This window comes from Equus caballus, chromosome 17, assembly GCF_041296265.1.
Source record: "Equus caballus isolate H_3958 breed thoroughbred chromosome 17, TB-T2T, whole genome shotgun sequence".
Classification (NCBI taxonomy): Eukaryota; Metazoa; Chordata; class Mammalia; order Perissodactyla; family Equidae; genus Equus; species Equus caballus.
Window position 1 is genome coordinate 15,460,987 of NC_091700.1, and position 11,652 is coordinate 15,472,638.

The window sequence follows — 11,652 nt, forward strand, 5'->3', positions numbered from 1 at the left end:
ACCCTGGGCCGCTGAAATGCAGTGTGCGAACTTAACCATTATGTGACCAGGCTGGTCCCTATAAAATATTTTTCAAAGATAGTTGTGTTTACCTTTGCTCAAAAGAGGGAAAATATCATTAAAATGAGTAGGCCTGCATAAATATATAGAGGTAGGTAATCTTTGTAGATGCTTTTACTGTGTAACCTAGATCCTAAAATCTAAGGAAGAGATGTAGAGAAAATAAAAAGTGCAAGGCAGATATATGAGTAATGAATTGTCTTAACTTTTATTTGATTATTTTCATTTACAGTTCTGGCACTGACACTTTTTTTAAAAAAAGATTTTCATTTTATGTAAAGATTGAACTTCAATAAAATAACTTAAAAAACATTTACATATACATCACTAAATCTCCATAAAATATACAATACTTTTGATACAGCTATAGGCTAGAATGACTTTGAAGGAAATAATATTCATAATTTTTAAGAGAGATCCCATATGTCACGTGTGGGAATAAATATTTATATTGAATTTGCCAAGACATGTGAAGTGTTAAACACTATGTAACATGCACCTAGAAATTAAAATATATATTTTGAAAACATTTTAAAAGCATAAAACTGTGTTTTGATTTAATCTAGATGTACATTAGCGCTTCTAAATAGAAATTTGAACATTTATTACAAATAAGAGATACTATAACATCAAGTGAGATATAGTCCAAAAGCCGCTAGGAACCAGTTTGGACATGTAGAATGTAAATTTCTACTTTGGCTAGAGTTAAATCTCATCTTTTTTAACCTTCAAATAAGATGGAATGATGTTAAATTTGCTAACATTTTAAAACTTTACAAAATACTGGTTTTTATTTTTGAGTACTTGTAAGCTGTATTTCTTTTTCTCATTTATACTGATGTGACAAAATCAAACACATGAACTTAACTGTCTAAAATAAAAATCTGAACATTACTGCTAAATGAAAGTAAGTATTTAACATTCCAGAGACCAAATCACTCAAGTGCAACAGACTGTTTTATACATACAAAGTAAAGTTTTATAGGAATTACATTGTTTTACACTCACAAGCAAATTATGAGGATAAAATTCATGTACTTCTGAACGTCATTAATACTCTTAGGAACTATCTTTCTGATGTATATAGGCAGACAAAAATTTCCTTCTCTAGGAGACAATATATAAGAGAGTTGGTAGCAGTTAGCTGTTTGGCATTTTAAAATGATTACCCTTTCTAGAAAATAGTAGCAATACTGCTCACCCAGAAGAACTGAATGTACTGATAATTGATACGCTGCTACAACCTAAATCACTTCATCAAATTAGCTTATCATTACTGTACATGAGGCTAAGACAACTGATAGAAAAGGACAGAAAATAGGATATTAATGTTAATCCAGAGAACACCTCTGAGTCTTTTATAGGCAGCAGCTACACATGAGCTGTAAATTTTATCCACAATTTAATATGTTTTGCTATAAAGCACAAATTATGAATTCTCTGCTTCTGACCTGTTATGTCATTCTTTTATTCATAGTTAGTGCAAAGGTCTGAAATTGGTAATTTAAAACTTGTCCCAATAACTGTATAAATCTGAGTTGTTATGTGCTTAGTATAATTTAAGATTTTATAACTAGGAGAATGGTAAAAAAAAAAAAAAATCTGATTATAACAAAACATCTCATTAATTTTATTGTTCTTAATTACTATGCCAATGAAATAAAATCAAAAGAATCCTCCCACTCCCCTCACTGCATTACAGTATTTAATGACACTGATAAAGTTTATAAAGTGAGACTCTCTTAGAAAACATATGGATAGTATTTTCTAGACTGTCCTCCCCCAGGATCTGTGGATTATTACAATACATTTCAATTTTACTTTCTGTGTAAAAGCAAAAGGGTAAGTTGTCAACTTACATTTTTCCTCTTCATTCTTCCTCTGGATAACTGATTTTGAAATTATAGTAAACAATTTATAAATTCTTTGCTTTAATGGATTTACCATTTTAGAGTGAATAACTTAGAGAATAATGTTTAGACATATACTAAAATCTGGTTCAGTGGTAAAATAAAATTATGAAAAAGCACTTGATAGCATTACTTTCACAGCATTTTCTATCAGGGAACTAACTACCGCATATGACTGGGAACAAAATTCAAATGGAAATACTACATTTTAAGTCTAATTTTAATTTAGATCTTTAGATACATATTAAAAATCATGTCTTGGATAATTATTGACTAAGGTGCAACCATCAAAATTATTAGGAATGTTTATATTGAAGAAAAATATTAATACCAAATGTGTAAAACCTATGTGACATCACATTCAGCCTTATGTGTTCAGAGGCAGATGAAATGTTATATTCTCTTAAGTCTAGTGCAGATCTCATCAGCCATCCAGGCTAAGCCTCAATAGGGGTGATGACCTCCTTCACTAAATTTTCCTGAAACATAATATACCTCTGTTGAATCTGCAGCATGTTTAGAAGGAAACCTATAATTTCAGTTAAAAGCATGATGCTTAATGTGCTTTAATATGGTAAGTCAAATATAACACATATAAACAAATCGTCCTATAAAATATGTATTTCATGATGTTTCGGAATGAAAACGGAATGTTTTCAAGTTGATAGTGGTAGCCAAAGACTCTGAGAACTCAAAAGGTGCGTAATATAAAAAAGCCTGCAAAATTCAAACATTCAATTTTTAATATACTATAAATGTTCACTGAATCTAAAAATAATACCCTAATTTTATAAGGTTCCTTTTCAAGTAGTTATTTGTTTTTAAAAAATTATAAATAATTCTTATAACTATGCCTCTCTGTCTTGTACTTCAAAGATATGGAATATTATCTATCTTTATCATTATATAAATAACAAATAGTCCTTTAAAGAAGTCGAGGAGAATAGGGGAGGAGAGCTGTGGCTGATTTTCCCTGTTATGTGCATTTATGGATGGAGAGTTGCAAACACCATTTGCTTACGTCGGGGAGAACAGGCCATGTTCTGCTTTAGGAAATAATAAGAGTCGAGTTGCTCCTTTAATAAAGTTACTGTGCATTCAGCCCAGCTGAGTATGTAAGCATATAGTTAAGGCTATATATACAATAAAGAGAAGAATTGAGGCAATTACTTGGATAAATCAGAAACATAAATTTTTAAAGAGGGCACTTTATTGGTCTAAATATTTTTTCTCCCCATCATATTCTGATTTTACCACACAGTAGCTTGTTTTCCACTTCACTTGATCTGTGAGAAATATTACACAGATAAGAAATTTCTTACGGGGTAAGAAATATCAATAGAATAATAATTTTCTCCATTAAATCTCATCTGCTTTTCTGGGAAAAATTAATATTACTATCCCCTTATAAATCAATTGTCAAAGCACCTAATTGAAGGAAAAAATAATATTTTTTATTACATGACATGACCAAGGGAGAAAACTTTTTTGGCTGAAGGATTTTTAGGCCAGTAAAGTGACCGTTTAAACACGTATCATACCCCTGGATGCTGAGAGAATGAACCTTCTTGGCTACATTCTCAGCTTTGATAACTGTGATGGGAACAAGCCAGACTTTAAGAGAAGAACAAAACATCTTGGAGACTGGCAGAAACACATTGAATTTAGAGACAGCCACCTTTTCATTCCAAAAAGTACCTTATTTAATGTTTAGAGCCATGTTAACATGCACCAAACTTATGTGTTCCTAACTGGCCACAGGTGAGTCATTCATATTTTCACTGGAACTAATAAGTAATTTATGAATAATTTTGTACATACTATATAATTCTTAATATAAGAGCAAAAATTAGAGTTCCTTGATGAATGAGCATAAAAACCAATGAACACTTTGAAAAGACATTGTAGGCATGTGGTAAGTCAACATTTCTTAAAGTTATGTGCTGTATGAGAACCAGCAATCTGTTCCAATACATAATCCCAATTTTTAGACAAGAAGGAAAAAACCCAAGCCAACCATGAGAAAAAAGGAAACACTCTCAGACAAATCTATGTATCTTTTTTTTTTTTTTTTTTTTTGGTAAATTGTCAGGGAAAACAAGACAGGGTGTGCAAAAATAAAAACTGGTTTATGTTCTTAGAGTAAAAAAAGACAAAGTACTATTAGGTAATAAAATGTGACAATTCCATTAGGAAGAGTTAATAAGTTAAGAAAAAAATAAGTCCCACTCTTTAACTGAACAAACATCAATAACAGCAGGATTATTTCTGTCACTGATTTTCTTCCTTTTTTGTTTGAGAAATTTGATTAAAAGAGGGGGGGAAAATAGTCTGCTAGCAGCTATTTAACACAAATGAAGGCACAAATAGGACTCCAGAGTTGACTATTGCAGGTGTGGTGAATATCAGGTGCTTCTGGCATGAACAAAAACTGACCCTGAAGTACAGTTGAAGATGTAGCTCTATTGTGTGTGGAAGTTGCATACCTAAGTGACTAACTCGATCAGGGGTCCAGAAAAATCTTTTCTTTCTTACTTTCTAGTAATAAAATATACTTATCAAAACTTGTTAGCTTATCTGTGCAAATGTATACTTATCACTGCTGCAAAAAAATATGTATGAAAATAAACCCTAAAAGACCTGCTTTTCATAATGTTCAAAATAGCCTGTACATAGTCAGTTTCTGAAGAACTCTCAAGAGCTGAATTGGAGAGAGAAACCAAATATGGAATCCAAAGGAGATAAGGACAGCTGTGCCCTTGTAGCAGGCACTTTCGAATCTGTTGATGAAAGCTTAAAGGGAATTTACTTTCTAATAGCTGATCACAGATAAGCTACTTGTCCTTAGGAAAATTTAGGGCCAATAGGCCATGTTTTGACAGAAAACACCCTTGGATCATATCCCAGAATCCTTCTTTATAAGTATATCATACATATTATGATTTGGCTAGATCAGCACTGACTCAACTGCCACTAATAATATATATGGTCTTAGGAAAAAAGGATACCACTGAAGTCACTGGATACAGTATTCATTTTAGACTACCTCAGGAAGGAATTGCACATATTTGCTCAATAATTATTAGTTTAAAATCTCCGTAAATATTTTTTTACATTTCTGCTTGTGAAAAAAACAATGTCATCATGGTTGTCTCTTCCTCCTAATCAAATATTCTAGAATATGAAGTCATTCCAAACTAGACTGTGGAAAGAACCAGATTAGAAGCAGGGCAGTGAGGTCATCCATTGCTGCTCTTCTCCCCCAAGTTTGTTTAAATGACTAAATATGTCAGCAGCTGAAATTTATTCCACATCAGAAGCATCGTTGTCAGAAAGATGATAGTTACTTCCCTTCACCCGAATATATTCACTGTATCTCCCTTCATCAGAATCTGAAGCGCCACATGTACATAGCCTGTTGTCAAAGAGTGATTCAATTTCCTCTAATTTTTTCCCTTTGGTCTCAGGAAGACAGCCATAGATGAAAAGGAGTCCCACGGCAGGGAATCCAGCATAAAGGAAGAAGGCTCCTGCAATGGAAAATAATATGTATGTATAAATACACATAGATATACTTAGTCTATATACATATGGTCTATATATAGAGAGAGAGGGGCCTAGGTTAGAAACAGTCCTTGATTTTGACTTTCCTTTCTGGTCAGTCATGCATAACTGTGGTATGAAATGGAACCAAAAATTACTGCCAGCCTGGTTTACTCTAATTGTTCTAATCCTGTGAATATAATGTAATTTGCCTTTCTAAACTTGTAAGGCCAAACTCAAGAAGAATGATAGACCAGGTTCAGATGTAACTTCTGCTTTGCAGTCTTTTCTCATGTGGCTGGATAGAGATAACTTTTCTCTATGTGCTTTCACAGCACTTTGCTGAGGCCTCCTATCATAATAACCAAGAAATATTATAATTATGTGCATGTATTATTTGTCTTGTCTACTAGACTGGAGGCACTTTGAGGGAGAAATTCCTTTCTCATTTATCTAGTATTTCCAGAACCCACATACAATGATGACACTGCTGAACTCATGACTCACTGGAGTACATGGCAACTCTATCCTTCTGGTCTCTCATTCCAAAAGTCTGATAGTCAACCTTGACTTTTCTCTCACTCTCCTGCCCAGTATCCAATCTGCTGGTTAGTCCTGTTGGATCTGCCTTCAAATATAATCTGAAGATGACCACTTGTCCTCATTCCGCTGATGTCTGTGATCTGACAGCCATCCTCCCGCATCTGCACTGCTGCAGTGGTCTCCTAACTAGTCTCCTTGTTCCTTCTCTTAGATCCTTATAGTCGTCCTCTTTTTCTTTTGGTGCAGAGCACTTATCACCATCTGACATACTATAAAGCTTACTAATTTGTTTTATTTTCCTCCTCTAGAATGTAAGCTCCATGAGGTCAGAGAATTTTGTTCTGCTGTAAGACTATGCATGTCAATGCAGCACAACCACAAAGACATAATTACTACCTGGTTGTGTTTTCCAAGTGTCAATTCAGCAAGCCAAGATGGATGAGATATATGAGTATGTGACTTGAGCATGTTCTTACATATTTCCAAGATGGCCTTTCCTTATATAGTCCAATTCCCAATTTAAATATAAGAACCTATGCTTTCACTTTCGATGGATGGAAACAACTAACTATAATGGAGTCCTTGCCTAATTTTAGGCCTTTGGTCCAGACCATCGTGTATATGAGATGGGGGAAGGAAGATGACAAACTAATGGGACAAAGGCTGGAGAAAGGATATCAGATTGGGAGTTGGAAAATCTGGATTTCAATCTTGCTATGTGACTTCTAAATAGTCACGTAACCTCTTCTCTGGCCCTCAGTTTCCTGATTCAGCAAAATAAGATGGTTTCTCAGCTATGATTTAAGTTTATAATTCTATAAATTTTACAACCCAAATCAGGACCAGGTTTTGGAGAGATGGTTATGAGATGCTTGAGAGAGAGACATCCTCTTCTGTTTCAGTAGCAAAAGTGGTCTTAAGGGCAGAGTCTATGGCTTGTTTGTCTGTGGGTTCCCTAGTACAGAGCCTGACACACTGGAGCGTCTAGAGAATGAATGTGCTCTTGTTGACTGCCAGATGGAATATATTGAGTAACAGATCTGAAATAAAGGGCTAAACTAGACAACATAAAGCTTGACTTTCAAATATGTCTTTAAGATGAATAGCATAGCAATTAAAGAACTGAATTAACATTTCTCAGTTCTGCTGAATCATTACAGAATAGGAAAGACATTATTAAGACTACATTCTTAAAGACATACGTATAAATAACCATTTCAGGAATATACACAGAAGCATTTCTTGGGAAGGCTCAAGGAAAACTACAGAGGAAAAATGCTGCTCAATTTGCCACCCAAAAGAATCTGCTCTCTGGAATGAGGAGCCGCGAGAAAACAGAAGGGAAATAGAGATAAATTATGAGAAATTAGAAAAAATATTAAAGAGTTGACTAAATCAAGACATAGTTTGTTAGATTAAGTCATCAGAAGCCATACAATCTTAAGGAGCTGGACTTGTATAAATCAAATTCTCTTTAATAAAAACACAACTCTATTTACAAATATAGGGCTCATTTATTTCATTTGTTTGGTTCACATTGAATACTTACTACAAACATACATTTTTTTATGTCTTATACTTGGTAAATAACCAAAAAATAATACTAGGTAATCTGGGATGCGTGGCTGAGTGTTACAGTGAAAGGAAGGCACCATGGCTCTGTAGAGTCTGACAATCACAAAGCAACCCAGGCTGAATCCTTGGGCAGTTTCTTAAATTCTCTTGACCTTAGTTTCCTGATTTAATGGAGAAAATAATTCCTGCCTTGCCAAACTGCAAGAATAAAATAATGTATGTTACATGCCTGTTAGAATTTGGATGTTAGCTGCTCAAAAAAGTGATAGACAGAATAATCAAATTCTACTAAATGAGTAGGGAACACAACAGATGCTTTCAGAGATAGAGTGGAACAAGGTTGGTATGACCAATAAATTGGGAATGTTTTCATCAAAAAGGTGATACTGACAAGCTAGCTTTTGGAGAATGTGGGAGTTTCAAGAAAAAAATGAAAGGAGATGAAGTCCTGTGGTCTGTTTACAGATAAGCAAAGTTGTGGAGGCAAGAACAGAATTGGAATCTTTAGCAGAGAGGAACAAAGAAAGGATCATAATCATGATGATGAGAAACAGAAAAAAAAAAGTGCAACTGGTATAACATTTTAGACTAAACCAGGCTGCTAAACTCCAAAAACTCTAACAGAGCAAACCTAGTTTGGCTTTATAAAATGTAGTATTGAGGAAATATTCATCACAATTCACAATTTAGGAAGAGAGGCATGATCAGAAGTAACAAATCAAATCTGTTAGTGCTAAACTCGTACAGTTAAAACCAACTAGATGGGTTAGGAAGATTCTTGAATGCCGTGCAGCTTCTTGCTTGTGACCCAGATTCCCAAGCCAAATAACATCAGGGAAATTCTATTAAAATACAAGACCCTTTTATTAAATCTGAGGAATCTAAAGCAAGCAAACGCCAAAGCTAAGTGGGCTTCTCTGGTGAGACCTGTGGTTAAGCCACAGAGGTGTGGGCAGGCCCGGAGGCTGTGACCTACTGCATGTAACGGGCAGGTCAATTATGTAACTCACTTTCTTAATTATTCCCCCCTCAGAATGAAAATGGAAAAAATGTCTGTCAGGATTGTTAAACAGTGCAGATACTCCTCAGCTTTATTCGGAAGGAAATAAATCTTATTAGAGTCCTACATTAAGTTTCAGATTAAGACAGGTATTTAATTGAATTATGCAAAATGAGGAATCAAAGACCATGTTTGATTAAATTTCAATACCTCAACCCAGGAACTTTGATCTAATGCTCTCCAAAGGATCACTTTAGTCACACATGCTATACATAAAATGGTATACTGGTGACAGTTTAATGATAATTTTTAGTAATATTACAAAACATTACTGGATGGGGTCCAAGGCAGACCTGTCTAAGCAGTATAGTTTATGAAGGAATCAAAATCTGAGGTCTTACAAAACAAAAAAAGAAGGAAATAGAAAGACATGGATATTTCCAGAGAAATACATCATTATGGTGTATATTCATAAATTAGGAATAGAAACATATACCTTACATAAATCAGTAACATGTAGATTAAAATGTACATCAAAAAAAAACAGGGAAAAAATGAACCTGAACTGAAATATTGTTCCAGTACTAGAAAGCAGTAGACCTAATGGACTGACCGGTGCACTGACATGATAGAAGCTTGGCTTAGTAACAAAGCAAAAAGCTTCTTCTAATGGGATATTTTTGAAAGAAGTCTGGCTAGGCCCTATTTAAATTTTACTTCTGTTGCCTCATGTTTTTCTGGCAGTATAAATTCAAGAAAGAGGAGCTTTGCTATTAGAAGTCTTACCAAGTAGACTATTATTTGGTCTATGAATTTCTATAAAAAATGCTTCCTCAGGATGTTAGTCTATATTTAGGTCTTAAATGTGTTCTCAGGAATCAGCAAATATGGGTAAATATTTATTGTGCTCATACTCATGGTGTCAGGAAGATAACTTTATGAATTTATGTAAAAGTTTTAATTGCCAAGTGGGATAAAGCTGAACATACTGAATATATATCCAGTTTAAAATGCCAGTGCATTTCCTTTCCAAGAAAATAAGTATTTCTAAATGTTCTAAATGGTGGTTGGGAGAGAGAAGAGTTTATATAGATAATACTCAGTAGATAAATAGTATTAAATAAAAGTAAATACCAATTCAGCATGTTCAGAAGGGAGGAGGAATAAATTTTTATAATGTTTCCTTTATTCATCACTCATCTACAAAATTCATCTGCATGTGTATTCATTTGACAGACACTTCTGAGTGCTTATCAAGTGAATGGCACACCCTGGAAGGCACTGGGAATTTAATGGTGAACAAGGTGTAGTACTTGCCTGAGCTCATGGGACTTATGGTCCAGCAGTAAGGGGAGAGGGGCTGACAAACGAACCTGTTATTGCAAAAAGGAATCATGAGTGCTTAGATCATGGGGTGGGGTGAGATGAAGGGAGGTGAGTGATAGGGGAGGGGATCAGAGGATGGCCTAAGCAGCAGGCATTCCATATACAGCATAGAGGCTTAGGGGGTTAGAGTGAAAACCTCATATTTCATCAATTTAGAATCCAATCACAATCTATAAACTTATACAGACAATGAAGAAATCATCTTGCTAAAAAAAGAAAGACATTTCATTTTGGTAAAAATGGACTTGAAGTACCTTCCCAAAGTTTTTTCCTAATTCAGCCACTTCCCAATATTGTTTTCTTTGAGTTATGGCCTCCACACCTTTTCACTTGAACTCTTCTGTTATGTTTACAGTTTTGGCAGTGGTAAGTGCCATTCTCAGTGGACACTGAAATGCACATGCCGTGGCCTGAATGGCGTAGATGATACAGTGGAAGGCATAACTCCCAGCACGACATTTGGGGGAGCTACTTTCAGCCCTACCCTGATTCTGCTCTTGGACAGGACTCCATCCCTGTCGTGGGACATCTTCAAGCATTAGCCCTAGACTTCCTGCCTACCTCTTTCTACCATTCTCTGTTGTTTGTGCTTCTTCATTAAACTAACAGCTCTGCTGTGAAGATTTCCAACTGGCGAGATAGCTGGGAAATGTTTGGGTTGGGAGAGTGGGTGGGTGGGTGAAGGCTATGAAGCGCTGAGGGACAAGAAGCAGTGCTCCTCAGGAAGGGAGAATTCCTCTTCTTTTTTTCCAGGTCCATTTCCAAGGACTTTGGGGAACAAGAAAGCCACACAGAGATATTTATAACAGCAAAAATATAACCATCTAGTCTTTTCAATCACAAATGATAGCATATCTAAAAACAGTAGGAAAAATAAAAATGAAACTATAGCTGGAAAAAATACTCTCTTACCATAGTATGTGAGATACTCTGCTGTGTGTAAAAATGTCAATGAAACCAGAACGTTGAAAATCCAGTTTATTCCAGATGAACATGCGTTTCCGGTACTTCTTGCCCAAAGGGGATATATTTCAGAATTCACAGTCCAAGGCATTGGTCCCATTCCTGAGAAATACAAAAGTAAAAATTTCAGTAAAGTAGTATGTAAGGAATTTTAAAAAGAGTAGCTTGTCTCCTCTAAAAAGAGACAATTTAATTAACACAACAATAGCCTTTGGTTTACCAGGTGCGAAGAAAACAAGATATAAAATAAGGCCCAGAAGTGCAGTCCAGGAGTACGGAGTAGGGCAGAAATTGTAAGCCCAGAATACTACTTCTGTTTTGAATTTGGTTTCATTTTCACACCTGAAAAATAATGCAATATAAATATTAACTTAGTGTTTTAGGGTATAGTTGCAGAAATTCAATGTGATCATTTAGGATGTATTTGGAAGTTCCTTAATATCATTAAGGAAAAGGGTCCAAGATGTTTTTCTTGAAAAAGAAAGTTAAGATTTAAATATACAGTATTAAATATGCAAGCTCACATAGAACTTTTTAGAGCTGAATATAATTCAAGAGCAACACAAAGAAATACATTGTACATACAACTCAATAGAAAAAAACCTGATTAAAAAATGGGCAGAGGCTCTGAATAGATTTTTTTTTTTTAAAGATTGGCACCTGAGTTAACAT

The 11,652-nt window shown here is 34.7% G+C and overlaps 1 long non-coding RNA gene across 1 annotated transcript in view; it reads right to left on the reverse strand.

Moving 5' to 3' along the window:
* Positions 1–245: 245 nt before the first annotated feature.
* LOC102149483 (proton myo-inositol cotransporter) overlaps positions 246–11,652 on the reverse strand; it is an 80,561-nt gene continuing 69,154 nt past the window's right edge. Inside the window, exons 3-5 of the long non-coding RNA XR_011428122.1 lie at positions 11,201–11,322; positions 10,930–11,082; positions 246–5,500 (exon numbers count right to left, since the gene is read on the reverse strand). This is a non-coding gene — a long non-coding RNA (proton myo-inositol cotransporter). The remainder of the gene's footprint in view (positions 5,501–10,929; positions 11,083–11,200; positions 11,323–11,652) is intronic.